We start from the raw sequence: 27,815 nt of genomic DNA, 5'->3' as shown, positions 1-27,815 counted from the left end.
CAGGAAGGCAGCAGCAGTATGCACACCACTGTTCATTTCACGGAATCAAAGACTCCATTTTTAAACAATAGATAAGTTTGCAAAAATTAAAAGCTACTCACGTCTCTGAGTGGGCTCGAACCACCAACCTTTCAGTTAACAGCCGAACGCACTGGCCCATTGCACCACAGTGACATACACGCAAAAGTTTGCAATTTGAATTATTCCACATGAACCCATGTGATTATGTGCCAGATTGTTCACAGCAGAGGCACCGATTTCGAAGCAAATGAGAAGCTGCGTGGGTCCGAACCACCATCAGGGTAGTCGTGGCCGAGTGGTTAAGGCGATGGGCTAGAAATCCATTGGGGTTTCCCCGCGCAGGTTCGAATCCTGCCGACTACGGCACCGAGGATGGCGTCCCAAATGATCGGTTTTTACTTAAATTGAACTGCTGCCTTTCGGTTCCTCTGCCGAGATTCAAACTGCAATCAAACAAAGTTTCAAACAGAAAGTATAACAAGCACTTCACCCCATTATGACTTTACGAGAGGCCTAAGCCAAAGGAGAATACTACGTTATTTAACGATCTTGAAACCGTCAAAGCCATTTTAACAGTCGAAAATATTTTAGTTTGCAACCCATTGAGGAAAATGCACGTCTTCTGCGCAGCCATCTTCCAGTTGATGCTGCTTCCTACTGCGATGCTTATTTAATGAACTAAGCCAGACGAGCCACAGTTCTCAACACCGCCGGCCTAAATCGGTACATTAGATCATAAGAAATAGGAGCCGGATTTGGCCATGCGGCCCTCGATCATTCTCCACCATTCAATAAGATCATGGCTGATCCTCTACCTCAACTGAAAATTACCGACCTAGTCCCATATACCTTGATTTCCGTAATGTTCATATCCATCTCAGTTAGGAATGTACTCAACGACTGAACCACCACAGCCCTCTGCGTTAGAAAACTGCAAAGATACACAACCCTTACAATGAAGCAATTTCTCCTCATCTCAATCTTAAATGGCCGGCCCCTTATTCAGAAACTTTGACCCCTAGTTCGGGCTCCACGGCCAGGGTAAACAACCTCTCAGAATCCGCCCAGTCAAGCCATGAAAGAATTTATATGTTCTTCCTTCGTAGCGTCTGCTGAATTCATTTCACCACAGAAAACTATGTTTAGCTGGATGGACAACCAGCAGGAAAATCAATGCAGCCAAAGATTTATTCTCCAACCACTTTCCCTGAGGCACGCGGCCATACAAAGGGACAAAAGCAGCACACAAGAGAAAAGGCGATTTGAATCCCGTTCGTAGTGTCGAATTTCCTCAATTTGACCGAACGCCATATGAAGCAACAATTTGAATCACATATTGCATTTAATTTCAGTCGCTAAATGTTAAGCGATCACACACTGCAAACCGTACGCAAAAAGAAAATCTCAAGGCCCGTGCGAGGCACTAAACCGCATTCAAATACAGCAACCAAATCAGTAAGCGTCAAAGATTTTGTCATTAGAAATTCATACCGCTAGCATTTGGCTGAAAACAAGAGATTGCAGGGGCTGCTCGCTTCTCGGCCGCTGCGCTAGCGACAGCAACAAGTCATCCGCTCACAGCTGAGTCCTCCAAGGTACTGGAACTGCATGTGACAGAGCAGTTCAATCCTCTGGCCCTGATTGGACACATTCAATGGGGGTGTTCTCGCGCCGCTCTATGTGATTGGTTGGTTGTTGTCATGTGATCAGGGTGCAGAGCGATGCAACGAAGCTGCAGTTCGCTGGCAATTGTAATAGTTGCAAGCTTTCCATTCTAATCCATGTATGTGTAAACCTGAGGAAAGTTTAGAAAAGGGTTTTCAGAATGGATTATCCACTGTGGCCGATTTTCCTGCTTGATTTTAATGCAAGAGCGCTGCACTTGGAGTATTGGTATAAGGGATGTAGAATATCCATGCTGCCTGGCAGAAGACTGATCGATGAAGCGATTGTTCCCATTGGAAGCAGGAAGGCAGCAGCAGTATGCTCACCACTGTTCATTTCACGGAATCAAAGACTCCATTTTTAAACAATAGATGAGTTTGCAAAAATTAAAAGTTACTCACGTCTCTGGGTGGGTTCGAACCACCAACCTTTACAATTAACGGCGAGAACGCGCTGGCCCATTGTGCCACAGAGACAGACTCAAGCATGTTTGCAACTGGAATTATTCCACATGAACCCATGTGATTATGTGCCAGAGTGTTCACAGCAGAGGCACCGATTTCGAAGCAAATGAGAAGCTGCGTGGGTCCAAACCACCGTCAGGGTAGTCGTGGCCGAGTGGTTAAGGCGATGGACTAGAAATGCATTGGGGTTTCCCCGTGCAGATTCGAATCTTGCCGACTACGGCACCGAGGACGTCGTCCGAATTGATTGGTTTTTACTTAATTTGAACTGCTGCCTTTCGGTTCCTCTGCCGAGATTCAAAGCTGCAATCAAACAAAGTTTCAAGCAGAAAGTATAACTTTATGACATTACGAGAGGCCTAAGCCAAAGGAGAATACTACGTTATTTAACGCTCTTGAAACCGTCAAAGCAATTTTAACCGTCGAAAATATTTTATTTTGCAACCCATTGTAGAGAATGCACGTCTTCCGCGCAGCCATCTTCCAGTTGATGCTGCTTCCCTACTGCGATGCTTATTTAATGGACTGAGCCAGATGAGCCACAGTTCTCAACACCGCCGGCCTTAATCGGTACATTAGATCATAAGAAATAGGAGCAGGATTCGGCCATGCGGCCCTCGATCATGCTCCGCCATTCAATAAGATCATGGCTGATCCTCTACCTCAACTGAAAATTACCGACCTAGCACCATATTCCTTGATTTCCGTAATGTACATAGCCATCTCAGTTAGGAATGTGCTCAACGACTGAACCACCACAGCCCTCTGCGTTAGAAAACTCCAAAGATACACAACCCTTACAATGAAGCAATTTCTCCTCATCTCAATCTTAAATGGCCGGCCCCGTGTTCTGAAACTTTGACCCCTAGTTCGGGCTCCACAGCCAGGGTAAACAACCTCTCAGAATCCACCCAGTCAAGCCATGAAAGAATTTATATGTTCTTCCTTCGTAGCGTCTGCTGAATTCATTTCACCACAGAAAACTATGTTTAGCTGGATGGACAACCAGCAGGAAAAACAATGCAGCCAAAGATTTATTCTCCAACCACTTTCCCTGAGGCACACGGCCATACAAAGGGACAAAAGCAGCACACAAGAGAAAAGGCGATTTGAATCCCGTTCGTGGTGTCGAATTTCCTCAATTTGACCGAACGCCATATGAAGCAACAATTTGAATCAGGTATTGCATTTAATTTCAGTCGCAAAATGTTAAGCGATCAGACACTGCAAACAGTACGCAAAAAGAAAATCACAAGGCCCGTGCGAGGCACTAAACTGCATTCAAATACAGCAACCAAATCAGTTAGCGTCAAAGATTTTGTCATTAGAAATTCATACCTCTTGCATTTGGCTGAAAATAAGAGATTGCAGGGGCGGCTCGCTTCTCGGCCGCGGCGCTGGCGACAGCAACAAGTCATCCGCTCACAGCTGAGTCCTCCAACGTACTGGAACTGCATGTGACAGAGCAGTTCAATCCTCAGGCCCTGATTGGACACATTCAATGGGGGTGTTCTCGCGCCGCTCTATGTGATTGGTTGGTTGTTGTCATGTGATCAGGGTGCAGAGAGATGCAAGGAAGCTGCAGTTCTCTGGCAATTGTAATAGTTGCAAGCTTTCCATTCTAATCCATGTATGTGTAAACTTGAGGAAAGTGTAGAAAAGTGTTTTCAGAATGGATTATCCACTGTGGCCGATTTTCCTGCTGGATTTTAATGCAAGAACGCTGCACTTGGAGTATTGGTATAAGGGATGTAGAATATCCATGCTGCCTGGCAGAAGACTGATCGATGAAGCGATTGTTCCCATTGGAAACAGGAAGGCAGCAGCAGTATGCTCACCACTGTTCATTTCACGGAATCAAAGACTCCATTTTTAAACAATAGATGAGTTTGCAAAAATTAAAATTTGCTTACGTCTCTGGGTGGGCTCGAACCACCAACCTTTCAGTTAACAGCCAGAACGCGCTGGCCCATTGCGCCACAGAGACAGACACGAAAATGTTTGCAATTGGAATTATTCCACATGAAACCATGTGATTATGTGCCAGAGTGTTCACAGGAGAGGCACCGATTTCGAAGCAAATGAGAAGCTGCGTGGGTCCAACCCATCGTCAGGGTAGTCGTGGCCGAGTGGTTAAGGCGATGGACTAGAAATCCATTGGGGTTTCCCCGCGCAGGTTCGAATCCTGCCGACTACGGCACTGAGAACGTCGTCCCAAATGATCGATTTTTACTTAATTTGAACTGCTGCCTTTCGGTTCCTCTGCCGAGATTCAAAGCTACAATCAAACAAAGTTTCAAGCAGAAAGTGTAACAAGCACTTCACCCCATTATGACATTACGAGAGGCTTAAGCCAAAGGAGAATACTACGTTATTTAACGCTCTTGAAACCGTCAAAGCAATTTTAACCGTCGAAAATATTTTATTTTGCAACCCATTGAAGAAAATGCACGTCTTCCGCGCAGCCATCTTCCAGTTGATGCTGCTTCCTACTGCGATGCTTATTCAAAGAACTAAGCCAGACGAGCCACAGTTCTCAACACCGCCGGCCTAATTCGGTACATTAGATCATAAGAAATAGGAGCAGGATTTGGCCATGCGGCCCTCGATCATGCTCCGCCATTCAATAAGATCATGGCTGATCCTCTACCTCAACTGAAAATTACCGACCTTGCCCCATATACCTTGATTTCCGTAATGTACATATCCATCTCAGTTAGGAATGTACTCAACGACTGAACCACCACAGCCCTCTGCGTTAGAAAACTCCAAAGATACACAACCCTTACAATGAAGCAATTTCTCCTCATCTCAATCTTAAATGGCCGGCCCCTTATTCTGAAACTTTGACCCCTAGTTCGGGCTCCACAGCCAGGGTAAACAACCTCTCAGAATCCGCCCAGTCAAGCCATGAAAGAATTTATATGTTCTTCCTTCGTAGCGTCTGCTGAATTCATTTCACCACAGAAAACTATGTTTAGCTGGATGGACAACCAGCAGGAAAAACAATGCAGCCAAAGATTTATTCTCCAACCACATTCCCTGAGGCACGCGGCCATACAAAGGGACAAAAGCAGCACACAAGAGAAAAGGCGATTTGAATCCCGTTCGTAGTGTCGAATTTCCTCAATTTGACCGAAAGCCATATGAAGCAACAATTTGAATCAGATATTGCATTTAATTTCAGTCGCAAAATGTTAAGCGATCACACACTGCAAACCGTACGCAAAAAGAAAATCACGAGGCCCGTGCGAGGCACTAAACCGCATTCAAATATAGCAACCAAATCAGTTAGCGTCAAAGATTTTGTCATTAGAAATTCATACCTCTAGCATTTGGCTGAAAACAAGAGATTGCAAGGGCTGCTCGCTTCTCGGCCGCGGCGCTAGCGACAGCAACAGGTCATCCGCTCACAGCTGAGTCCTCCAACGTCCTGGAACTGCATGTGACAGAGCAGTTCAATCCTCAGGCCCTGATTGGACACATTCAATGGGGGTGTTCTCGCGCCGCTCTATGTGATTGGTTGGTTGTTGTCATGTGATCAGGGTGCAGAGCGATGCAAGGAAGCTGCAGTTCTCTGGCAATTGTAATAGTTGCAAGCTTTCCATTCTAATCCATGTATGTGTAAACCTGAGGAAAGTGTAGAAAAGGGTTTTCAGAATGGATTATCCACTGTGGCCGATTTTCCTGCTGGATTTTAATGCAAGAACGCTGCACTTGGAGTATTGGTATAAGGGATGTAGAATATCCATGCTGCCTGGCAGAAGACTGATCGATGAAGCGATTGTTCCCATTGGAAACAGGAAGGCAGCAGCAGTATGCTCACCACTGTTCATTTCACGGAATCAAAGACTCCATTTTTAAACAATAGATGAGTTTGCAAAAATTAAAAGTTACTCACGTCTCTGGGTGGGCTCGAAACACCAACCTTTCAGTTAACAGCCGAACGCGCTGGCCCATTGCGCCACAGAGACAGACACGAAAATGTTTGCAATTGCAATTATTCCACATGAACCCATGTGATTATGTGCCAGAGTGTTCACAGCAGAGGCACCGATTTCGAAGCAAATGAGAAGCTGCGTGGGTCCAAACCACTGTCAGGGTAGTCGTGGCCGAGTGGTTAAGGCGATGGACTAGAAATCCATTGGGGTTTCCCCGCGCAGGTTCGAATCCTGCCGACTACGGCACCGAAGACGTCGTCCCAAATGATCGCTTTTTACTTAATTTGAACTGCTGCCTTTCGGTTCCTCTGCCGAGATTCAAAGCTGCAATCAAACAAAGTTTCAAGCAGAAAGTATAACAAGCACTTCAGCCCATTATGACATTGCGAGAGGCCTAAGCCAAAGGAGAATACTACGTTATTTAACGCTCTTGAAACCGTCAAAGCAATTTTAACCGTCGAAAATATTTTATTTTGCAACCCATTGAAGAAATTGCACGTCTTCCGCGCAGCCATCTTCCAGTTGATGCTGCTTCCTACTGCGATGCTTATTTAATGAACTAAGGCAGACGAGCCACAGTTCTCAACACCGCCAGCCTAAATCGGTACATTAGATCATAAGAAATAGGAGCAGGATTTGGCCATGCGGCCCTCGATCTTGTTCCGCCATTCAATAAGATCATGGCTGATCCTCTACCTCAACTGAAAATTACCGACCTAGCCCCATTTTCCTTGATTTCCGTAATGTACATATCCATCTCAGTTAGGAATGTACTCAACGACTGAACCACCACAGCCCTCTGCGTTAGAAAACTCCAAAGATACACAACCCTTACAATGAAGCAATTTCTGCTCATCTCAATCTTAAATGGCCGGCCCCTTATTCTGAAACTTTGACCCCTAGTTCGGGCTCCACAGCCAGGGTAAACAACCTCTCAGAATCCGCCCAGTCAAGCCATGAAGGAATTTATATGTTCTTCCTTGGTAGCGTCTGCTGAATTCATTTCACCACAGAAAACTATGTTTAGCTGAATGGACAACCAGCAGGAAAAACAATGCAGCCAAAGATTTATTCTCCAACCACATTTCCTGAGGCACGCGGCCATACAAAGGGACAAAAGCAGCACACAAGAGAAAAGGCGATTTGAATCCCGTTCGTAGTGTCGAATTTCCTCAATTTGACCGAACGCCATATGATGCAACAATTTGAATCAGATATTGCATTTAATTTCAGTCGCAAAATGTTAACCGATCACACACTGCAAACCGTACGCAAAAAGAAAATCACAAGGCCCGTGCGAGGCACTAAACCGCATTCAAATACAGCAACCAAATCAGTTAGCGTCAAAGATTTTGTCATTAGAAATTCATACCTCTAACATTTGGCTGAAAACAAGAGATTGCAGGGGCTGCTCGCTTCTCGGCCGCGGCGCGAGCGACAGCAACAAGTCATCCGCTCACAGCTGAGTCCTCCAACTTCCTGGAACTGCATGTGACAGAGCAGTTCAATCCTCAGGCCCTGATTGGACACATTCAATGGGGGTGTTCTCGCGCCGCTCTATGTGATTGGTTGGTTGTTGTCATGTGATCAGGGTGCAGGGCGATGCAAGGAAGCTGCAGTTCTCTGGCAATTGTAATAGTTGCAAGCTTTCCATTCTAATCCATGTATGTGTAAACCTGAGGAAAGTGTAGAAAAGGGTTTTCAGAATGGATTATCCACTGTGGCCGATTTTCCTGCTGGATTTTAATGCAAGAACGCTGCACTTGGAGTATTGGTACAAGGGATGTAGAATATCCATGCTGCCTGGCAGAAGACTGATCGATGAAGCGATTGTTCCCATTGGAAACAGGAAGGCAGCAGCAGTATGCTCACCACTGTTCATTTCACGGAATCAAAGACTCCATTTTTAAACAATAGATGAGTTTGCAAAAATTAAAAGTTACTCACGTCTCTGGGTGGGCTCGAACCACCAACCTTTCAGTTAACAGCCGAACGCGCTGGCCCATTGCGCCACAGAGACAGACACGAAAATGTTTGCAATTGGAATTATTCCACATGAACCCATGTGATTATGTGCCAGAGTGTTCACAGCAGAGGCACCGATTTCGAAGCAAATGAGAAGCTGCGTGGGTCCAAACCACTGTCAGGGTAGTCGTGGCCGAGTGGTTAAGGCGATGGACTAGAAGTCCATTGCAGTTTCCCCGCGCAGGTTCGAATCCTGCCGACTACGGCACCGAGGACGTCGTCCCAAATGATCGCTTTTTACTTAATTTGAACTGCTGCCTTTCGGTTCCTCTGCCGAGATTCAAAGCTACAATCAAACAAAGTTTCAAGCAGAAAGTATAACAAGCACTTCACCCCATTATGACATTACGAGAGGCCTAAGCCAAAGGAGAATACTACGTTATTTAACGCTCTTGAAACCGTCAAAGCAATTTTAACCGTCGAAAATATTTTATTTTGCAACCCATTGAAGAAAACGCACGTCTTCCACGCAGCCATCTTCCAGTTGATGCTGCTTCCTACTGCGATGCTTATTGAATGAACTAAGGCAGACGAGCCACAGTTCTCAACACCGCCGGCCTAAATCGGTGCATTAGATCATAAGAAATAGGAGCAGGATTTGGCCATGCGGCCCTCGATCATGCTCCGCCATTCAATAAGATCATGGCTGATCCTCTACCTCAACTGAAAATTACCGACCTAGCCCGATACACATTGATTTCCGTAATGTACATATCCATCCCAGTTAATAATGTACTCAACGACTGAACCACCACAGCCCTCTGCGTTAGAAAACTCCAAAGATACACAACCCTTACAATGAAGCAATTTCTCCTCATCTCAATCTTCAATGGCCGGCCCCTTATTCTGGAACTTTGACCACTAGTTCGGGCTCCACAGCCAGGGTAAACAACCTCTCAGAATCCGCCCAGTCAAGCCATGAAAGAATTTATATGTTCTTCCTTCGTAGCGTCTGCTGAATTCATTTCACCACAGAAGACTATGTTTAGCTGGATGGACAACCAGCAGGAAAAACAATGAAGCCAAAGATTTATTCTCCAACCAGATTCCCTGAGGCACGCGGCCATACAAAGGGACAAAAGCAGCACACAAGAGAAAAGGCGATTTGAATCCCGTTCGTAGTGTCGAATTTCCTCAATTTGACCGAACGCCATATGAAGCAACAATTTGAATCAGATATTGCATTTAATTTCAGTCGCAAAACGTTAAGCGATCACACACTGCAAACCGTACGCAAAAAGAAAATCACAAGGCCCGTGCGAGGCACTAAAGCGCATTCAAATACAGCAACCAAATCAGTTAGCGTCAAAGATTTTGTCATTAGAAATTCATCCCTCTAGCATTTGGCTGAAAACAAGAGATTGCAGGGGCTGCTCGCTTCTCGGCCGCAGCGCTAGCGACAGCAACAAGTCATCCCCTCACAGATGAGTCCTCCAACGTACTGGAACTGCATGTGACAGAGCAGTTCAATCCTCAGGCCCTGATTGGACACATTCAATGGGGGTGTTCGCGCGCCGCTCTATGTGATTGGTTGGTTGTTGTCATGTGATCAGGGTGCAGAGCGATGCAAGGAAGCTGCAGTTCTCTGGCAATTGTAATAGTTGCAAGCTTTCCATTCTAATCCATGTATGTGTAAACCTGAGGAAAGTGTAGAAAAGGGTTTTCAGAATGGATTATCCACTGTGACCGATTTTCCTGCTGGATTTTAATGCAAGAACGCTGCACTTGGAGTATTGGTATAAGGGATGTAGAATATCCATGCTGCCTGGCAGAAGACTGATCGATGAAGCGATTGTCCCCATTGGAAACAGTAAGGCAGCAGCAGTATGCTCACCACTGTTCATTTCACGGAATCAAAGACTCCATTTTTAAACAATAGATGAGTTAGCAAAAATTAAAAGTTACTCACGTCTCTGGGTGGGCTCGAACAACCAACCGTTACAGTTAACAGCCGAACGCGCTGGCCCATTGCGCCACAGAGACAGACACGAAAATGTTTGCAATTGGAATTATTCCACATGAACCCATGTGATTATGTGCCAGAGTGTTCACAGCAGAGGCACCGATTTCGAAGCAAATGAGAAGCTGCGTGGGTCCAAACCACTGTCAGGGTAGTTGTGGCCGAGTGGTTAAGGCGATGGATTAAAAATCCATTGGGGTTTCCCCGCGCAGGTTCGAATCCTGCCGACTACGGCACCGAGGACGTCGTCCCAAATGATCGCTTTATACTTAATTTGAACTGTTGCTTTTCGGTTCCTCTGCCGAGATTCAAAGCTGCAATCAAACAAAGTTTCAAGCAGAAAGTATAACAAGCACTTCACCCCATTATGACATTACGAGAGGCCTAAGCCAAAGGAGAATACTACGTTATTTAACGCTCTTGAAACCGTCAAAGCAATTTTAACCGTCGAAAATATTTTATTTTGCAACCCATTGAAGAAAACGCACGTCTTCCGCGCAGCCATCTTCCAGTTGATGCTGCTTCCTACTGCGATGCTTATTTAATGAACTAAGGCAGACGAGCCACAGTTCTCAACACCGCCGGCCTAAATCGGTGCATTAGATCATAAGAAATAGGAGCAGGATTTGGCCATGCGGCCCTCGATCATGCTCCGCCATTCAATAAGATCATGGCTGATCCTCTACCTCAACTGAAAATTACCGACCTAGCCCCATATACCTTGATTTCCGTAATGTACATATCCATCTCAGTTAGGAATGTACTCAACGACTGAACCACCACATCCCTCTGCGTTAGAAAACTCCAAAGATACACAACCCTTACAATGAAGCAATTTCTCCTCATCTCAATCTTAAATGGCCGGCCCCTTATTCTGAAAGTTTGACCCCTAGTTCGGGCTCCACATCCAGGGTAAACAACCTCTCAGAATCCGCCCAGTCAAGCCATGAAAGAATTTATATGTTCTTCCTTCGTAGCGTCTGCTGAATTGATTTCACCACAGAAAACTATGTTTAGCTGGATGGACAACCAGCAGGAAAAACAATGAAGCCAAAGATTTATTCTCCAACCACATTCCCTGAGGCACGCAGCCATACAAAGGGACAAAAGCAGCACACAAGAGAAAAGGCGATTTGAAACCCGTTCGTAGTGTCGAATTTCCTCAATTTGACCGAACGCCATATGATGCAACAATTTGAATCAGATATTGCATTTAATTTCAGTCGCAAAATGTTAAGCGATCACACACTGCAAACCGTACGCAAAAAGAAAATCACAAGACCCGTGCGAGGCACTAAACCGCATTCAAATACAGCAACCAAATCAGTTAGCGTCAAAGATTTTGTCATTAGAAATTCATACCTCTAACATTTGGCTGAAAACAAGAGATTGCAGGGGCTGCTCGCTTCTCGGCCGCGGCGCGAGCGACAGCAACAAGTCATCCGCTCACAGCTGAGTCCTCCAACTTCCTGGAACTGCATGTGACAGAGCAGTTCAATCCTCAGGCCCTGATTGGACACATTCAATGGGGGTGTTCTCGCGCCGCTCTATGTGATTGGTTGGTTGTTGTCATGTGATCAGGGTGCAGGGCGATGCAAGGAAGCTGCAGTTCTCTGGCAATTGCAATAGTTGCAAGCTTTCCATCTAATCCATGTATGTGTAAACCTGAGGAAAGTGTAGAAAAGGGTTTTCAGAATGGATTATCCACTGTGGCCGATTTTCCTGGTGGATTTTAATGCAAGAACGCTGCACTTGGAGTATTGGTACAAGGGATGTAGAATATCCATGCTGCCTGGCAGAAGACTGATCGATGAAGCGATTGTTCCCATTGGAAGCAGCAAGGCAGCAGCAGTATGCTCACCACTGTTCATTTCACGGAATCAAAGACTCCATTTTTAAACAATAGATGAGTTTGCAAAAATTACTCACTTCTTAGGGTGGGCTCAAACCACCAACCTTTCAGTTAACAGCCGAACGCGCTGACTCATTGCGCCACAGAGACAGACAGTAGCATGTTTGCAATTGGAATTATTCGACATGAACCCATGTGATTATGTGCCAGAGTGTTCACAGCAGAGGCACCGATTTCGAAGCAAATGAGAAGCTGCGTGGATCCAAACCACCATCAGGGTAGTCGTGGCCGAGTGGTTAAGGCGATGGACAGAAAATCCATTGGGGTTTTCCCGCGCAGATTCGAATCCTGCCAACTGCAGCACCGAGAACGTCGTCCCAAATGATCGGTTTTTACTTAATTTGAACTGCTGCCTTTCGGTTCCTTTGCCGAGATTCAAAGCGACAATCAAACAAAGTTTCAAGCAGAAAGTATAACAAGCACTTCACCCCATTATGACATTACGAGAGGCCTAAGCCAAAGGAGAATACTACGTTATTTAACGCTCTTGAAACCGTCAAAGCAATTTTAACCGTCGAAAATATTTTATTTTGCAACCCATTGAAGAAAATGCACGTCTGCCGCGCAGCCATCTTGCAGTTGATGCTGCTTCCTACTGCGATGCTTATTTAATGAACTAAGCCAGACGAGCCACAGTTCTCAACACAGCCAGCCTAAATCGGTACATTAGATCATAAGAAAAATTAGCAGGATTTGGCCATGCGGCCCTCGATCGTGCTCCGCCATTCAATAAGATCATGGCTGTTCCTGTACCTCAACTGAAAATTACCGACCTAGCCCCATATACCTTGAATTCCGTAATGTACATATCCATCTCAGTTAGGAATGCACTCAATGACTGAACCACCACAGCCCTCTGCGTTAGAAAGCTCCAAACAAACAAAACCCTTACAATGAAGCAATTTCTCCTCATCTCAATCTTAAATGGCCGGCACCTTATTCTGAAACTTTGACCCCTAGTTCGGGCTCCACAGCCAGGGTAAACAACCTCTCAGAATCCGCCCAGTCAAGCCATGAAAGAATTTATATGTTCTTCCTTCGTAGCGTTTGCTGAATTCATTTCACCACAGAAAGCTATGTTTAGCTGGATGGACAACCAGCAGGAAAAACAATGCAGCCAAAGATTTATTCTCCAACCACATTCCCTGAGGCACGCGGCCATACAAAGGGACAAAAGCAGCACACAAGAGAAAAGGCGATTTGAATCCCGTTCGTAGTGTCGAATTTCCTCAATTTGACCGAACGCCATATGAAGCAACAATCTGAATCAGATATTGCATTTAATTTCAGTCGCAAAATGTTAAGCGATCACACACTGCAAACCGTACGCAAGAAGAAAATCACAAGGCCCGTGCGAGGCACGAAACCGCATTCAAATACAGCAACCAAATCAGTTAGCGTCAAAGATTTTGTCATTAGAAATTCATACCTCTAGCATTTGGCTGAAAACAAGCGAGCATTTGGCTCCTCGCTTCTCGGCCGCGGCGCTAGCGACAGCAACAAGTCATCCGCTCACAGCTGAGTCCTCCAACGTACTGGAACTACATGTGACAGAGCAGTTCAATCCTCAGGCCCTGATTGGACACATTCAATGGGGGTGTTCTCGCGCCGCTCTATGTGATTGGTTGGTTGTTGTCATGTGTTCAGGGTGCAGAGCGATGCAAGGAAGCTGCAGTTCTCTGGCAATTGTAACAGTTGCAAGCTTTCCATTCTAATCCATGTATGTGTAAACCTGAGGAAAGTGCAGAAAAGGGTTTTCAGAATGGATTATCCACTGTGGCCGATTTTCCTGCTGGATTTTAATGCAAGAACGCTGCACTTGGAGTATTGGTATAACGGAAGTAGAATATCCATGCTGCCTGGCAGAAGACTGATCGATGAAGCGATTGTTCCCATTGGAAGCAGGAAGGCAGCAGCAGTATGCTCACCACTGTTCAATTCACGGAATCAGAGACTCCATTTTTAAACAATAGACGAGTTTGCAAAAATTAAAAGTTACTCACGTTTCGGGGTGGGCTCGAACCACCAACCTTTCAGTTAACAGCCGAACAGCGCTGTCCCATTGCGCCACAGAGTGAGACACGAAATTGTTTGCAATTGGAATTATTCCACATGAACCCATGTGATTATGTGCCAGAGTGTTCACAGCAGAGGCACCGATTTCGAAGCAAATGAGAAGCTGCGTGGGTCCAAACCACCGTCAGGGTCGTCGTGGCCGAGTGGTTCAGGCGATGGACTAGAAATCCGTTGGGTGTTTCACCGCGCAAGTCCAAATCCTGCCGACTACGGCACCGAGAACGTCGTCCCAAATGGTCGGTTTTTACTTAATTTGAACTGCTGCCTTTCGGTTCCTCTGCCGAGATTCAAAGCTACAATCAAACAAAGTTTCAAGCAGAAAGTATAACAAGCACTTCACCACATTATGACATTACGAGAGGCCTAAGCCAAAGGAGAATACTACGTTATTTAACGCTCTTGAAACCGTCAAAGCAATTTTAACCGTCGAAAATATTTTATTTTGCAACCCATTGAAGAAAATGCACGTCTTCCGCGCAGCCATCTTGCAGTTGATGCTGCTTCCTCCTGCGATGCTTATATAATGAACTAAGCCAGACGAGCCACAGTTCTCAACACCGCCGGCCTAAATCGGTACATGAGATCATAAGAACTAGGAGCAGGATTTGGCCATGCGGCCCTCGATCATGCTCTGCCATTCAAAAAGATCATGGCTGATCCTCCACCTCAACTGAAAATTACCGAGCTAGCCCAATATACTTTGATTTCCGTAATGTACATATCCATCTCAGTTAGGAATGTACTCAACGACTGAACCACCACAGCCCTCTGCTTTAGAAAACTCCAAAGATACACAACCCTTACAATGAAGCAATTTCTCCTCATCTCAATCTTAAATGGCCGGCCCCTTATTCTGAAACTTTGACCCCTAGTTCGGGCTCCACAGCCAGGGTAAACAGCCTCTCAGAATCCGCCCAGTCAAGCCATGAAAGAATTTATATGATCTTCCTTCGTAGCGTCTGCTGAATTCATTTCACCACAGAAAACTATGTTTAGCTGGATGGACAACCAGCAGGAAAAACAATGCAGCCAAAGATTTATTCTCCAACCACATTCCCTGAGGCACGCGGCCATACAAAGGGACAAAAGCAGCACACAAGAGAAAAGGCGATTTGAATCCCGTTCGTAGTGTCGAATATCCTCAATGTGACCGAACACCATATGAAGCAACAATTTGAATCAGAAATTGCATTTAATTTCAGTCGCAAAATGTTAAGCGATCACACACTGCAAACCGTACGCAAAAAGAAAATCGCAAGGCCCGTGCGAGGCACTAAACCGCATTCAAATACAGCAACCAAATCAGTTAGCGTCAAAGATTTTGTCATTAGAAATTCATACCTTTAGCATTTGGCTGAAAACAAGAGATTGCAGGGGCTGCTCGCTTCTCGGCCGCGGCGCTAGCGACAGCAACAAGTCATCCGCTCACAGCTGAGTCCTCCAACGCATTGGAACTGCTTGTGACAGAGCAGTTCAATCCTCAGGCCCTGATTGGACACATTCAATGGGGGTGTTCTCGCGCCGCTCTATGTGATTGGTTGGTTGTTCTCATGTGATCAGGGTGCAGAGCGATACAAGGAAGCTGCAGTTCTCTGGCAATTGTAATAGTTGCAAGCTTTCCATTCTAATCCATGTATGTGTAAACCTGAGGAAAGTGTAGAAAAGTGTTTTCAGAATGGATTATCCACTGTGGCCGATTTTCCTGCTGGATTTTAATGCAAGAACGCTGCACTTGGAGTATTGGTATAAGGGATGTAGAATATCCATGCTGCCTGGCAGAAGACTGATCGATGAACGATTGTTCCCATTGGAAGCAGGAAGGCAGCAGCAGTATGCTCACCACTGTTCATTTCATGGAATCAAAGACTCCATTTTTAAACAATAGATGAGTTTGCAAAAATTAAAAGTTACTCACGTCTCTGGGTGGGCTCGAACCACCAACCTTTCAGTTAACAACCGAACGCGCTGGCCCATTGCGCCACACACGAAAATGTTTGCAATTGGAATTATTCCACATGAACCCATGTGATTATGTGCCAGAGTGTTACATCGAAACATAGAGATAGGAACAGGAGTAGGCCACTCGGCCCCTCGAGCCTGCTCCGCCACTCAACGAGACCATGGCTGATCCTCGTCTGAGATCATCGCTGATCTTACCAGTTCAGTACCCCGTCCCCGCCCCTTCCCCGTAACCCCTAATCCCCTTAGCCTTCAGAAATATATCCAATTCTCTCTTGAAAATATTTATTGAATTAGCCTTCGCAGCCCTCTGTGGCAGGGAATTCCACAGGCTCACCACTCTTTGAGTGAAGAAATTCTTCCTCATCTCTGTTTTAAATGATTTGGCCGCTATTTTTAGACTGTGGCCGCTGGTTCTGTGCTCCCCGGCCATTGGAAACATTCTCTCTGAATTCAGCCTGTCCAGGCCTGCCATAATTTTATATGTTTCGATGAGATCCCCTCTCAATCTTCTAAACTCCAGTGAGTACAAGCCCAAACTATTTAATCTCTCTTCGTAGGTCATTCCCGCCATTCCAGGTGTCAGCCTGGTGAATCGCCGTTGCACTCTTTCCATGGCAAGAACATCCTTCCGCAGATGGGGCGACCAAAACTGTACACAATACTCCAGATGCGGTCTCACCAGCACCTTGTACAGCTGTAGCAAGGTATCCCTATTCCTATACTCGAACCCCCTTGATATGAAGGCCAACATACCATTTGCCTTCTCAATCGCCTGTTGCACCTGCATGCTCTCCTTCAGTGACTGGTGCACAAGAACACCCAGGTCCCTCTGCACTTCCCCATCTCCCAATCTATTGCCGTTTAGATAATAATCTACCCTCCTGTTTTTACCCCCAAAGTGGATAACCTCGCATTTATCCACATTATAGTGCATCTGCCACGTATCCGCCCATTCCCCCAACCTGTCCAAATCGCACTGTAGCCTCCTGACATCCTCATCAGAGCCCACCCCTCCTCCTAGTTTAGTGTCGTCAGCGAATTTGGAAATATTGCATCCAATTCCCTGATCCAGATCATTTATATATATTGTGAACAGCTGGGGTCCTAGGACAGATCCTTGCGGCACCCCGCTGGTCACTGCCTGCCACTCCGAAAACGAGCCGTTTATTCCAACTCTCTGTTTTCTATCCGCCAGCCAGTTCTCTATCCACGTTAATACTTTGCCCCCAATCCCATGAGCCTTAATTTTGCATGATAATCTTTTGTGTGGAACCTTATCGAAGGCTTTCTGGAAGTCAAGGTACACCACATCCAGTGGCTCTCCCCCATCTATTTTACCAGTTACTTCCTCAAAAAATTCCAGCAGGTTAGTCAAACACGATTTACCCTTTGTAAATCCATGTTGACTCTGTCCGATCCTTTCCCCATTTGTCAAGTGCTCCGCTATTTTATCCTTAATAATGGACTCTAGCATTCTGCCCACAACCGATGTAAGGCTTACTGGTCTATAATTCCCTGCTTTCTCTCTACCCCCCTTTTTAAATATTGGGGTAACATTAGCTACCCTCCAATCCACGGGTACTGTTCCCGAGTCAATGGAGTTCCGGAAGATGATCCTTAGAGCATCTGCTATCTCCAGGGCCACCTCCTTAAGTACCCTAGGATGTAGTTTATCAGGCCCCGGGGATTTGTCGGCCTTCAGTCCCCTCAACTTACCCAGCACCATATCCCTAGAGATACTAATTTCTGTCAGCTCCTCCCTCTCATTAGTCCCTATGTTTGCCGATATTCCTGGGAGGTTATTTGTGTCCTCCTTTGTGAATACAGAACCAAAGTATGAGTTTAATTGGTCTGCCATTTCCTTATTCTCCATTATATATTCTCCCGAATCGGACTGCAAGGGACCGACTTGGGATTTTACCAGTCTTTTCCTCCTGATATACCGATAAAAGCTTTTGCAGTCTGTCTTTATGTTTGCTGTAAGTTTACTTTCGTATTCTATTTTCCCCTTCCTGATTAATCCCTTTGTCCTCTTTTGCTGTATCTTGTACTGCCCCCAATCTTCCGGTCTGGTGCTTTTTTTTGCCAGTTGATATGCCCTTTTTTTTTATTTTATGCTGTCCCTAATTTCCCTCGTTATCCACGGTTGAGTCACCTTTTTAGGTTTATTTTTGTGCCAAACCGGTATAAACATGTTCTGGAATTCTTCCATTCTATCTTTGAATGCTTGCCATTGTCTATCCACTGTCAATCCCCCCAGAAACATCACCCAATCAATCTTACCCAATTCCCGTCTCATACCCTCGTAATTCCCTTTATTTAAGTTCTGGACCTTAGTCTCTGATTCAATTTCCTCACTCTCCATCTCGACTGAGAGCTCGATCATATTATGATCGCTCTGACCCAAGGGGCCTCGTACAAGAAGATTGCTGATAAGTCCCTTCTCATTGCACAATACCCAGTCTAAAATGGCCTGATCTCGAGTCGGCTCCTCGACATATTGGTCCAGATAACCGTCCCGAAAACATTCCAGGAATTCCTCCTCCTCAGAATTTTTACTAGTTTGTGTAGTCCAATCAATATGTAAATTAAAGTCACCCATGATGACAGCTGTGCTCTTGTCGCACGCTTCTCTAATTTCCCTTTTTATGCCTTCCCTCACCTCCATATTACTATTTGGAGGCCTATATATCACACCCACTAACGTTTTCCTCCCGTTGCTATTTCTCATTTCTACCCATACAGATTCCGTTTCATCCGAGTTAATATCCTTCCTTTCCATTGCATTAATCCCCTCCTTTACCAGCAATGCTACCCCACCTCCCCTACCTTTTTGCCGATCCTTCCTAAATATTGTATATCCCTGGATGTTAAGTTCCCAGCCTTGTCCACCCTGCAGCCACGTTTCTGTAATCCCAATCAAATCATACATGTATACCTCTATTTCCACAACTAATTCATCCGCCTTGTTCCTAATGCTTCTAGCATTAAGATACAAAGCCTTCAGGCTTGCTTTTTTCACACTCTCATTATGAATTAGTTTGGCCCTTTGTGTTTCTCTCCTTTGCTTATTGCTTCTCACCTTTCTACCATCTATTTCTGACTTCATATGACTTCCCTCTTTTCCACTACCTAGGTTCCCATCCCCCTGCCAAATTAGTTTATATCCTCCCGAACCGCCCTAGAAAATATTACCCCGAGGACATCGGCTCCCTCACAGTTCAGGTGTAGACCGTCCCCTTGGTACAGGTCACTCCTCCCGAAGAACTGGTTCCAATGCCTCAAGAATTTAAATCCCTCTCCCTTGCACCACTGCTCAAGCCACGTATTTAGCTTATCTATCTTACTCTCTCTAAACTTATTAGCTCGTGGCACTGGTAGCAATCCAGAGATTACTACCTTTGAGGTCCTACTTTTCAATTTAGCTCCTAACTCCCTAAATTCAGCTTGTAGGACCTCCTCCCTCTTTTTACCTACATCGTTGGTACCTACATGTACCACGACAACTGGCTGATCCCCCTCCCCCTTCAGAATGCTCTGCACCCGCTTCGAGACATCCTTGACCCTTGCACCAGGGAGGCAACATACCATCTTGGAGTCTCGGTCTCGGCCACAGAAACTCCTGTGGAGGCACCGATTTCGAAGCAAATGAGAAGCTGCGTGGGCCCAAACCACCATCAGGGTAGTCGTGGCCGAGTGGTTAAGGCGATGGACTAGAAATCCATTGGGGTTTCCCCGCGCAGATTCGAATCCTGCCGACTGCGGCACCGAGGACGTCGTCCCAAGTGATCGGTTTTTACTTAATTTGAACTGCTGCCTTTCGGTTCCTCTGCCGAGATTCAAAGCTACAATCAAACAAAGTTTCAAGCAGAAAGTATAACAAGCACTTCACCCCATTATGACATTACGAGAGGCCTAAGGCAAAGGGGAATACTACGTTATTTAACGCTCTTGAAACCGTCAAAGCAATTTTAACCGTCGAAAATATTTTATTTTGCAACCCATTGAAGAAAATGCACGTCGTCCACGCAGCCATCTTCCAGTTGATGCTGCTTCCGACTGCGATGCTTATTTAATGAACTAAGCCAGACGAGCCACAGTTCTCAACACCGCCGGCCTAAATCGGTACATTAGATCATAAGAAATAGGAGCAGGTTTTGGCCATGCGGCCCTCGATCATGCTCCGCTATTCAATAAGATCATGGCTGATCCTCTACCTCAACTGAAAATTACCGACCTAGCCCCATATACCTTGATTTCCGTAATGTACATATCCATCTCAGTTAGGAATGTACTGAAACGACTGAACGACCAAAGCCCTCTGCGTTAGAAAACTCCAAAGATACACAACCCTTACAATGAAGCAATTTCTCCTCATCTCAATCTTAAATGGCCGGCCCCTTATTCTGAATCTATGACCTCTAGTTCGGGCTCCACTGCCAGGGTAAACAACCTCTCATAATCCGCCCAGTCAAGCCATGAAAGAATTTATATGTTCTGCCTTCGTAGCGTCTGCTGAATTCATTTCACCACAGAAAACTATGTTTAGCTGGATGGACAACTAGCAGGAAAAACAATGCAGCCAAAGATTTATTCTCCAACCACATTCCCTGAGGCACGCGGCCATACAAAGGGACAAAAGCAGCACACAAGAGAAAAGGCAATTTGAATCCCGTTCGTAGTGTCGAATTTCCTCAATTTGACCGAACGCCATATGAAGCAACAATTTGAATCAGATATTGCATTTAATTTCAGTCGCAAAATGTTAAGCGATCACACACTGCAAACCGTACGCAAAAAGAAAATCACAAGGCCCGTGCGAGGCACTAAACCGCATTCAAATACAGCAACCAAATCAGTTAGCGTCAAAGTTTTTGTCATAGAAATTCATACCTCTAGCATTTGGCTGAAAACAAGAGATTGCAGGGGCTGCTCGCTTATCGGCCGCGGCGCTATCGACAGCAACAAGTCATCCGCTCACAGCTGAGTCCTCCAAAGTACTGGAACTGCATGTGCCAGAGCAGTTTAATCCTCAGGCCCTGATTGGACACATTCAATGGGGGTGTTCTCGCGCCGCTCTATGTGATTGGTTGGTTGTTGTCATGTGATCAGGGTGCAGAGCGATGCAAGGAAGCTGCAGTTCTCTGGCAATTGTAATAGTTGCAAGCTTTCCATTCTAATCCATGTATGTGTAAACCTGAGGAAAGTGTAGAAAAGGGTTTTCAGAATGGATTATCCACTGTGGCCGATATTCCTGCTGGATTTTAATGCAAGAACGCTGCACTTGGAGTATTGGTATAAGCGATGTAGAATATCCATGCTGCCTGGCAGAAGACTGATCGATGAAGCGATTGTTCCCATTGGAAACAGGAAGGCAGCAGCAGTATGCTCACCACTGTTCATTTCACGGAATCAAAGACTCCATTTTTAAACAATAGATGAGTTGGCAAAAATTAAAAGTTACTCACGTCTCTGGGTGGGCTCGAACCACCAACCTTTCAGTTCAAAGCCGAACGTGCTGGCCCACTGCGCCACAGAGACAGAGAGAAACATGTTTGCAATTGGAATTATTCCACATGAACCCATGTGATTATGTGCCAGAGTGTTCGCAGCAGAGGCACCGATTTTGAAGCAAATGAGAAGCTGCGTGGGTCCAAACCAACGTCAGGGTAGTCGTGGCCGAGTGGTTAAGGCGATGGACTAGAAATCCATTGGGGTTTCCACTTGCCGGTTCGAATCCTGCTGACTACGGCACTGAGGACGTCGTCCCAATTGATCGGTTTTTCTTAATTTGAACTGCTGCCTTTCGGTTTCTCTGCCGAGATTCAAAGCTACAATCAAACAAAGTTTCAAGCATAAAGTATAACAAGCACTTCACCCCATTATGACATTATGAGAGGCCAAAGCCAAAGGAGAACACTACGTTATTTAACGCTCTTGAAACCGTCAAAGCAATTTTAACCGTCGAAAATATTTTATTTTGCAACCCATTGAAGAAAATGCACGTCTTCCGTGCAGCCATCTTCCAGTTGATGCTGCTTCCTACTGCGATGCTTATTTAATGAACTAAGGCAGACGAGCCAGAGTTGTCAACACCGCCGGCCTAAATCGGTACATTAGATCATAAGAAATAGGAGCAGGATTTGGCCATGCGGCCCTCGATCATGCTCCGCCATTCAATAAGATCATGGCTGATCCTCTACCTCAACTGAAAATTACCGACCTAGCCCCATATACCTTGATTTCCGCAATGTACATATCCATCTCAGTTAGGAATGTACTCAACGACTGAACCACCACAGCCCTCTGCGTTAGAAAACTCCAAAGATACACAACCCTTCCAATGAAGCAATTTCTCCTCATCTCAATCTTAAATGGCCGGCCCCTTATTCTGAAACTTTGACCTTTAGTTCGGGCTCCACAGCCAGTGTAAACAACCTCTCAGAATCCGCCCAGTCAAGCCATGAAAGAATTTATATGTTCTTCCTTCGTAGCGTCTGCTGAATTCATTTCAGCACAGAAAACTATGTTTAGCTGGATGGACAACCAGCAGGAAAAACAATGCAGCCAAAGATTTATTCTCCAACCACATTCCCTGAGGCACGCGGCCATACAAAGGGACAAAAGCAGCACACAAGAGAAAAGGCGATTTGAATCCCGTTCATAGTGTCGAATTTCCTCAATTTGACCGAACGCCATATGAAGCAACAATTTGAATCAGATATTGCATTTAATTTCAGTCGCAAAATGTTAAGCGATCACACACTGCAAACCGTACGCAAAAAGAAAATCACAAGGCCCGTGCGAGGCACTAAACCGCATTCAAATACAGCAACCAAATCAGTTAGCGTCAAAGATTTTGTCATTAGAAATTCATACCTCTAGCATTTGGCTGAAAACAACAGATTGCAGGGGCTGCTCGCTTCTCGACCGCGGCGCTCGCGACAGCAACAAGTCATCCGCTCACAGCTGAGTCCTCCAACGTACTGGAACTGCATGTGACAGAGTAGTTCAATCCTCAGGCCCTGATTGGACACATTCAATGGGGGTGTTCTCGCGCCGCTCTATGTGATTGGTTGGTTGTTGTCATGTGATCAGGGTGCAGAGCGATGCAAGGAAGCTGCAGTTCTCTGGCAATTGTAATAGTTGCAAGCTTTCCATTCTAATCCATGTATGTGTAAACCTGAGGAAAGTGTAGAAAAGTGTTTTCAGAATGGATTATCCACTGTGGCCGATTTTCCTGCTGGATTTTAATGCAAGAACGCTGCACGTGGAGTATTGGTATAAGGGATGTAGAATATCCATGCTGCCTGGCAGAAGACTGATCGATGAAGCGATTGTTCCCATTGGAAACAGGAAGGCAGCAGCAGTATGCTCACCACTGTTCATTTCACGGAATCAAAGACTCCATTTTGAAACAATAGATGTGTTTGCAAAAATTAAAAGCTACTCATGTCTCTGGGTGGGCGCGAACCACCAACTTTTACAGTTAACAGCCGAACGCACTGGCCCATTGCGCCACAGAGACAGACATGAAAACGTTTGCAATTGGAATTATTCCACATGAACCCATGTGATTATGTGCCAGAGTGTTCACAGCAGAGGCACCGATTTCGAAACAAATGAGAAGCTGCGTGGGTCCAAACCACCGTCAGGGTAGTCGTGGCCGAGTGGTTAAGGCGATGGACTAGAAATCCATTGAGGTTTCCCCGCGCAGTTTCGAATCCTGCCGACTACGGCACCGAGGACGTCGTTCCAAATGATTGGTTTTTACTTAATTTTAACTGCTGCCTTTCGGTTCCTCTGCCGAGATTCAAAGCTACAATCAAACAAAGCAGAAAGTATAACAAGCACTTCACCCCATTATGAGAGGCCTCATCCAAAGGAGAATACTACGTTATTTAACGCTCTTGAAACCGTCAAAGCAATTTTAACCGTCGAAAATATTTTATTTTGCAACCCATTGAAGAAAATGCCCGTCTTCCGCGCAGCCATCTTCCAGTTGATGCTGCTTCCTACTGCGATGCTTATTTAATGAACTAAGGCAGACGAGCCACAGTTCTCAACACCGCCGGCCTAAATCGGTACATTAGATCATAAGAAATAGGAGCAGGATTTGGCCATGCGGCCCTCGATCATGCTCCGCCATTCAATAAGATCATGGCTGATCCTCTACCTCAACTGAAAATTACCGACCTAGCCCCATATACCTTGATTTCCGTAATGTACATATCCATCTCAGTTAGGAATGTACTCAACGACTGAACCACCACAGCCCTCTGCTTTAGAAAACTCCAAAGATACACAACCCTTACAATGAAGCAATTTCTCCTCATCTCAATCTTAAATGGCCGGCCCCTTATTCTGAAACTTTGACCTCTAGTTCGGGCTCCACAGCCAGGGTAAACAACCTCTCAGAATCCGCCCAGTCAAGCCATGAAAGAATTTATATGTTCTTCCTTCGTAGCGTCTGCTGAATTCATTTCACCACAGAAAACTATGTTTAGCTGGATGGACAACCAGCAGGAAAAACAATGCAGCCAAAGATTTATTCTCCAACCACATTCCCTGAGGCACGCGGCCATACAAAGGGACAAAAGCAGCGCACAAGAGAAAAAGCGATTTGAATCCCGTTCGTAGTGTCGAATTTCCTCAATTTGACCGAACGCCATATGAAGCAACAATTTGAATCAGATATTGCATTTAATTTCAGTCGCAAAATGTTAAGCGATCACACACTGCAAACCGTACGCAAAAAGAAAATCACAAGGCCCGTGCGAGGCACTAAACCGCATTCAAATACAGCAACCAAATCAGTTAGCGTCAAAGATTTTGTCATTAGAAATTCATACCTCTAGCATTTGGCTGAAAACAAGAGATTGCAGGGGTTGCTCGCTTCTCGGCCGCGGCGCTAGCGACAGCAACAAGTCATCCGCTCACAGCTGAGTCCTCCAACGTACTGGAACTGCATGTGACAGAGCAGTTCAATCCTCAGGCCCTGATTGGACACATTCAATGGGGGTGTTCTCGCGCCGATCTATGTGATTGGTTGGTTGTTGTCATGTGATCAGGGTGCAGAGCGATGCAAGGAAGCTGCAGTTCTCTGGCAATTGTAATAGTTGCAAGCTTTCCATTCTAATCCATGTATGTGTAAACCTGAGGAAAGTGTAGAAAAGGGTTTTCAGAATGGATTTTCCTGCTGGATTTTAATGCAAGAACGCTGCACTTGGAGTATTGGTATGAGGGATGTAGAATATCCATGCTGCCTGGCAGAAGACTGATCGATGAAGCGATTGTTCCCTTTGGAATCAGGAAGGCAGCAGCAGTATGCTCACCACTGTTCATTTCACGGAATCAAAGACTCCATTTTTAAACAATAGATGAGTTTGCAAAAATTAAAAGTTACTCACGTCGCTGGGTGGGCTCGAACCACCAACCTTTCAGTTCACAGCCGAACACGCTGGCCCATTGCGCCACAGAGACAGACACGAACATGTTTGCAATTGGAATTATTCCACATGAACTCAAGTGATTATGTGCCAGAGTGTTCACAGCAGAGGCACCGATTTCGAAGCAAATGGGAAGCTGCGTGTGTCCAAACCACCGTCAGGGCAGTCGTGGCCGAGTGGTTAAGGCGATGGACTAAAAATCCATTAGGAATTTCCCCGCGTCGGTTCGAATCCTGCCGACTACGGCACCGAGGACGTCGTCCCAAATGATAAGCTTTTAGTTAATTTGAACTGCTGCCTTTCGGTTCCTCTGCCGAGATTCAAAGCTACAATCAAACAACGTTTCAAGCAGGAAGTATAACAAGCACTTCACCCCATTATTACATCACGACATTACGAGAGGCCTAAGCCAGAGGAGAATACTACGTTATTTAATTCTCTTGGAACCATGAAAGCAATTTTAATCGTCAAAAATATTATATTTTGCAACCCATTGAATAAAATTCACGTCTTCCGCGCAGCCATCTTCCGGTTGATGCTGCTTCCTACTGCGATGCTTATTTAATGAACTAAGGCAGACGAGCCACAGTTCTCAACACCGCTGGCCAAGATCGGTACATTAGATCATAAGAAATAGGAGCAGGATCTGGCCATGCGGCCCACGATCCTGCTCCGCCATTCAATAAGATCATGGCTGATCCTCTACCTCAACTGAAAATTACCGACCAAGCCCCATATACCTTGATTTCCGTAATGTACATATCCATCTCAGTTAGGAATGTACTCAACGACTGAACCGCCGCCGCCCTCTGCTTTAGAAAACTCCAAAGATACACAACCCTTACAATAAAGCAATTTCTCCTCATCTCAATCTGAAATGGCCGGCCCCTTATTCTGAAACTTTGACCCCTAGTTCGGGCTCCACAGCCAGGGTAAACAACCTCTCAGAATACGCCCAGTCAAGCCCTGAAAGAATTTATCTGTTCTTCCTTCGTACAGTCTGCTGATTTCATTTCACCACGGAAAACAATGTTTAACAGGATGGACACGCAGCAGGAATTACAATGCAGCCGCAGATTTATTCTCCAACCATATTCTCTGACACGCACGCGGCCGTATAAACGGGCAAAACAGCACATGAGAGAAAAGGCGATTTGAATCCCGTTCGTAGTGTCGAATTGCCTCAATTTGGCCGGACGCCATATGAAGCAGCAAATTGACTCAGACATTGCGATTCATTTCAGTGTCAAAACGTTATGCGATCACACACTGCAATCCGCATGCAAAAAGAAAATCACAAGGCCCGTGCAAGTCACTAAACCGCTTTAAAACGCAGCAACCAAATCAGCTCGCGTCAAAGATTTTGTGATTAGAAATTCATACCTCTAGCATTTGGCTGATAACAAGAGATTGCAGGGGCTGCTCGCTTCTCGGCCGCGGCATCAGCGACAGCAACAAGTCATCCGCTCACAGCCGAGTCCTCCAACCTACTGGAACGGATTGTGACGGAGCAGCTCAATCCTCAGGCGCTGATTGGACACATTCAATGGGGGCGTTCTCGCGCCACTCTATGTGATTGGTTGGTTGTTGACACGTGGTCAGGGTGCGGGGCGATGCAAGGAAGCTGAAGTTGTCTGACAATTGTTACTGTTTCAAGCTTTCCATTCTAATCCATGTATGTGTAAAACTGAGGACAGTGTAGAAACGGGTTTTCAGAATGGATTATCTACTGTGGGCGATTTTCCTGCTGGATTTTCATGGCAGGACCGCTGCTCTTGGAGTATTGGTACAAGGAATTAGAATATCCAGGCTGCCTGGCAGAAGACTGATTGATGAAGCGATTGTTCCCATTGGAAGCAGGAAGGCAGCAGCAATATGCATACCAATGTTCATTTCACGGAATCAAAGACTCCATTTTTATACAATAGATATGTTTGCAAAAGTTAAAATCTACTCACGTCCCTGGGTGGGTTCGAACCACCAACCTTTCAGTTAACAGCCGAACGTGCTGGCCCATTTCAGGCTAAAGCAAGGAATTACAGGCCAGTGAGCCGAACATCAGTGATAGGGAAAATATTGGAAAACAGTCTGAGGGACAGAATTAGTCTCCACTTGAAGAGGCAAGGATTAATGAAGGATAGCCAGCTTGGCATTGTTAGGGTGAGATCATGTCCAACCAATCTGATAGCATTTTTCGAGGGGCTGACTAGGTGTGTGGATGAGTGTAAGTGCAGTTGATGTAGTCGATATGGACTTCAGTAAGGCTTTTGACAATGTCCCACATGGGAGACTGGTCAAGGAGGGACCTTGGTGTGCATGTACATAGATCCCTGAATGCAG

At 45.6% G+C, this 27,815-nt stretch overlaps 8 non-coding genes across 8 annotated transcripts; 5 read left to right on the top strand and 3 right to left on the bottom strand.

The window, feature by feature from the left end:
• Window positions 1–302: 302 nt before the first annotated feature.
• On the top strand, window positions 303–384 carry trnas-aga (transfer RNA serine (anticodon AGA)). Its single transcript has one exon. It is a non-coding gene; the product is annotated as a tRNA-Ser (tRNA).
• A 3,881-nt stretch (window positions 385–4,265) lies between these two features.
• On the top strand, window positions 4,266–4,347 carry trnas-aga (transfer RNA serine (anticodon AGA)). The gene has a single exon. It is a non-coding gene; the product is annotated as a tRNA-Ser (tRNA).
• Window positions 4,348–6,252: 1,905 nt separating this feature from the next.
• Window positions 6,253–6,334, top strand: trnas-aga (transfer RNA serine (anticodon AGA)). Its single transcript has one exon. It is a non-coding gene; the product is annotated as a tRNA-Ser (tRNA).
• Window positions 6,335–8,037: 1,703 nt separating this feature from the next.
• Window positions 8,038–8,111, bottom strand: trnan-guu (transfer RNA asparagine (anticodon GUU)). Its single transcript has one exon. It is a non-coding gene; the product is annotated as a tRNA-Asn (tRNA).
• A 2,116-nt stretch (window positions 8,112–10,227) lies between these two features.
• On the top strand, window positions 10,228–10,309 carry trnaf-aaa (transfer RNA phenylalanine (anticodon AAA)). Its single transcript has one exon. It is a non-coding gene; the product is annotated as a tRNA-Phe (tRNA).
• Window positions 10,310–21,493: 11,184 nt separating this feature from the next.
• trnaq-uug (transfer RNA glutamine (anticodon UUG)) lies at window positions 21,494–21,567 on the bottom strand. The gene has a single exon. It is a non-coding gene; the product is annotated as a tRNA-Gln (tRNA).
• A 3,868-nt stretch (window positions 21,568–25,435) lies between these two features.
• On the bottom strand, window positions 25,436–25,509 carry trnah-gug (transfer RNA histidin (anticodon GUG)). The gene has a single exon. It is a non-coding gene; the product is annotated as a tRNA-His (tRNA).
• Window positions 25,510–25,637: 128 nt separating this feature from the next.
• On the top strand, window positions 25,638–25,720 carry trnaf-aaa (transfer RNA phenylalanine (anticodon AAA)). The gene has a single exon. It is a non-coding gene; the product is annotated as a tRNA-Phe (tRNA).
• The last annotated feature ends 2,095 nt before the right edge of the window (window positions 25,721–27,815 follow it).

Source organism: Somniosus microcephalus, unplaced genomic scaffold, assembly GCF_052327205.1.
Source record: "Somniosus microcephalus isolate GS21.2 unplaced genomic scaffold, FLI_Smic_1.0 unresolved_chr9, whole genome shotgun sequence".
NCBI lineage: Eukaryota > Metazoa > Chordata > Chondrichthyes > Squaliformes > Somniosidae > Somniosus > Somniosus microcephalus.
Note: the sequence above shows the minus strand (reverse complement) of the source record. Positions and strands in the feature narration are given on the sequence as shown.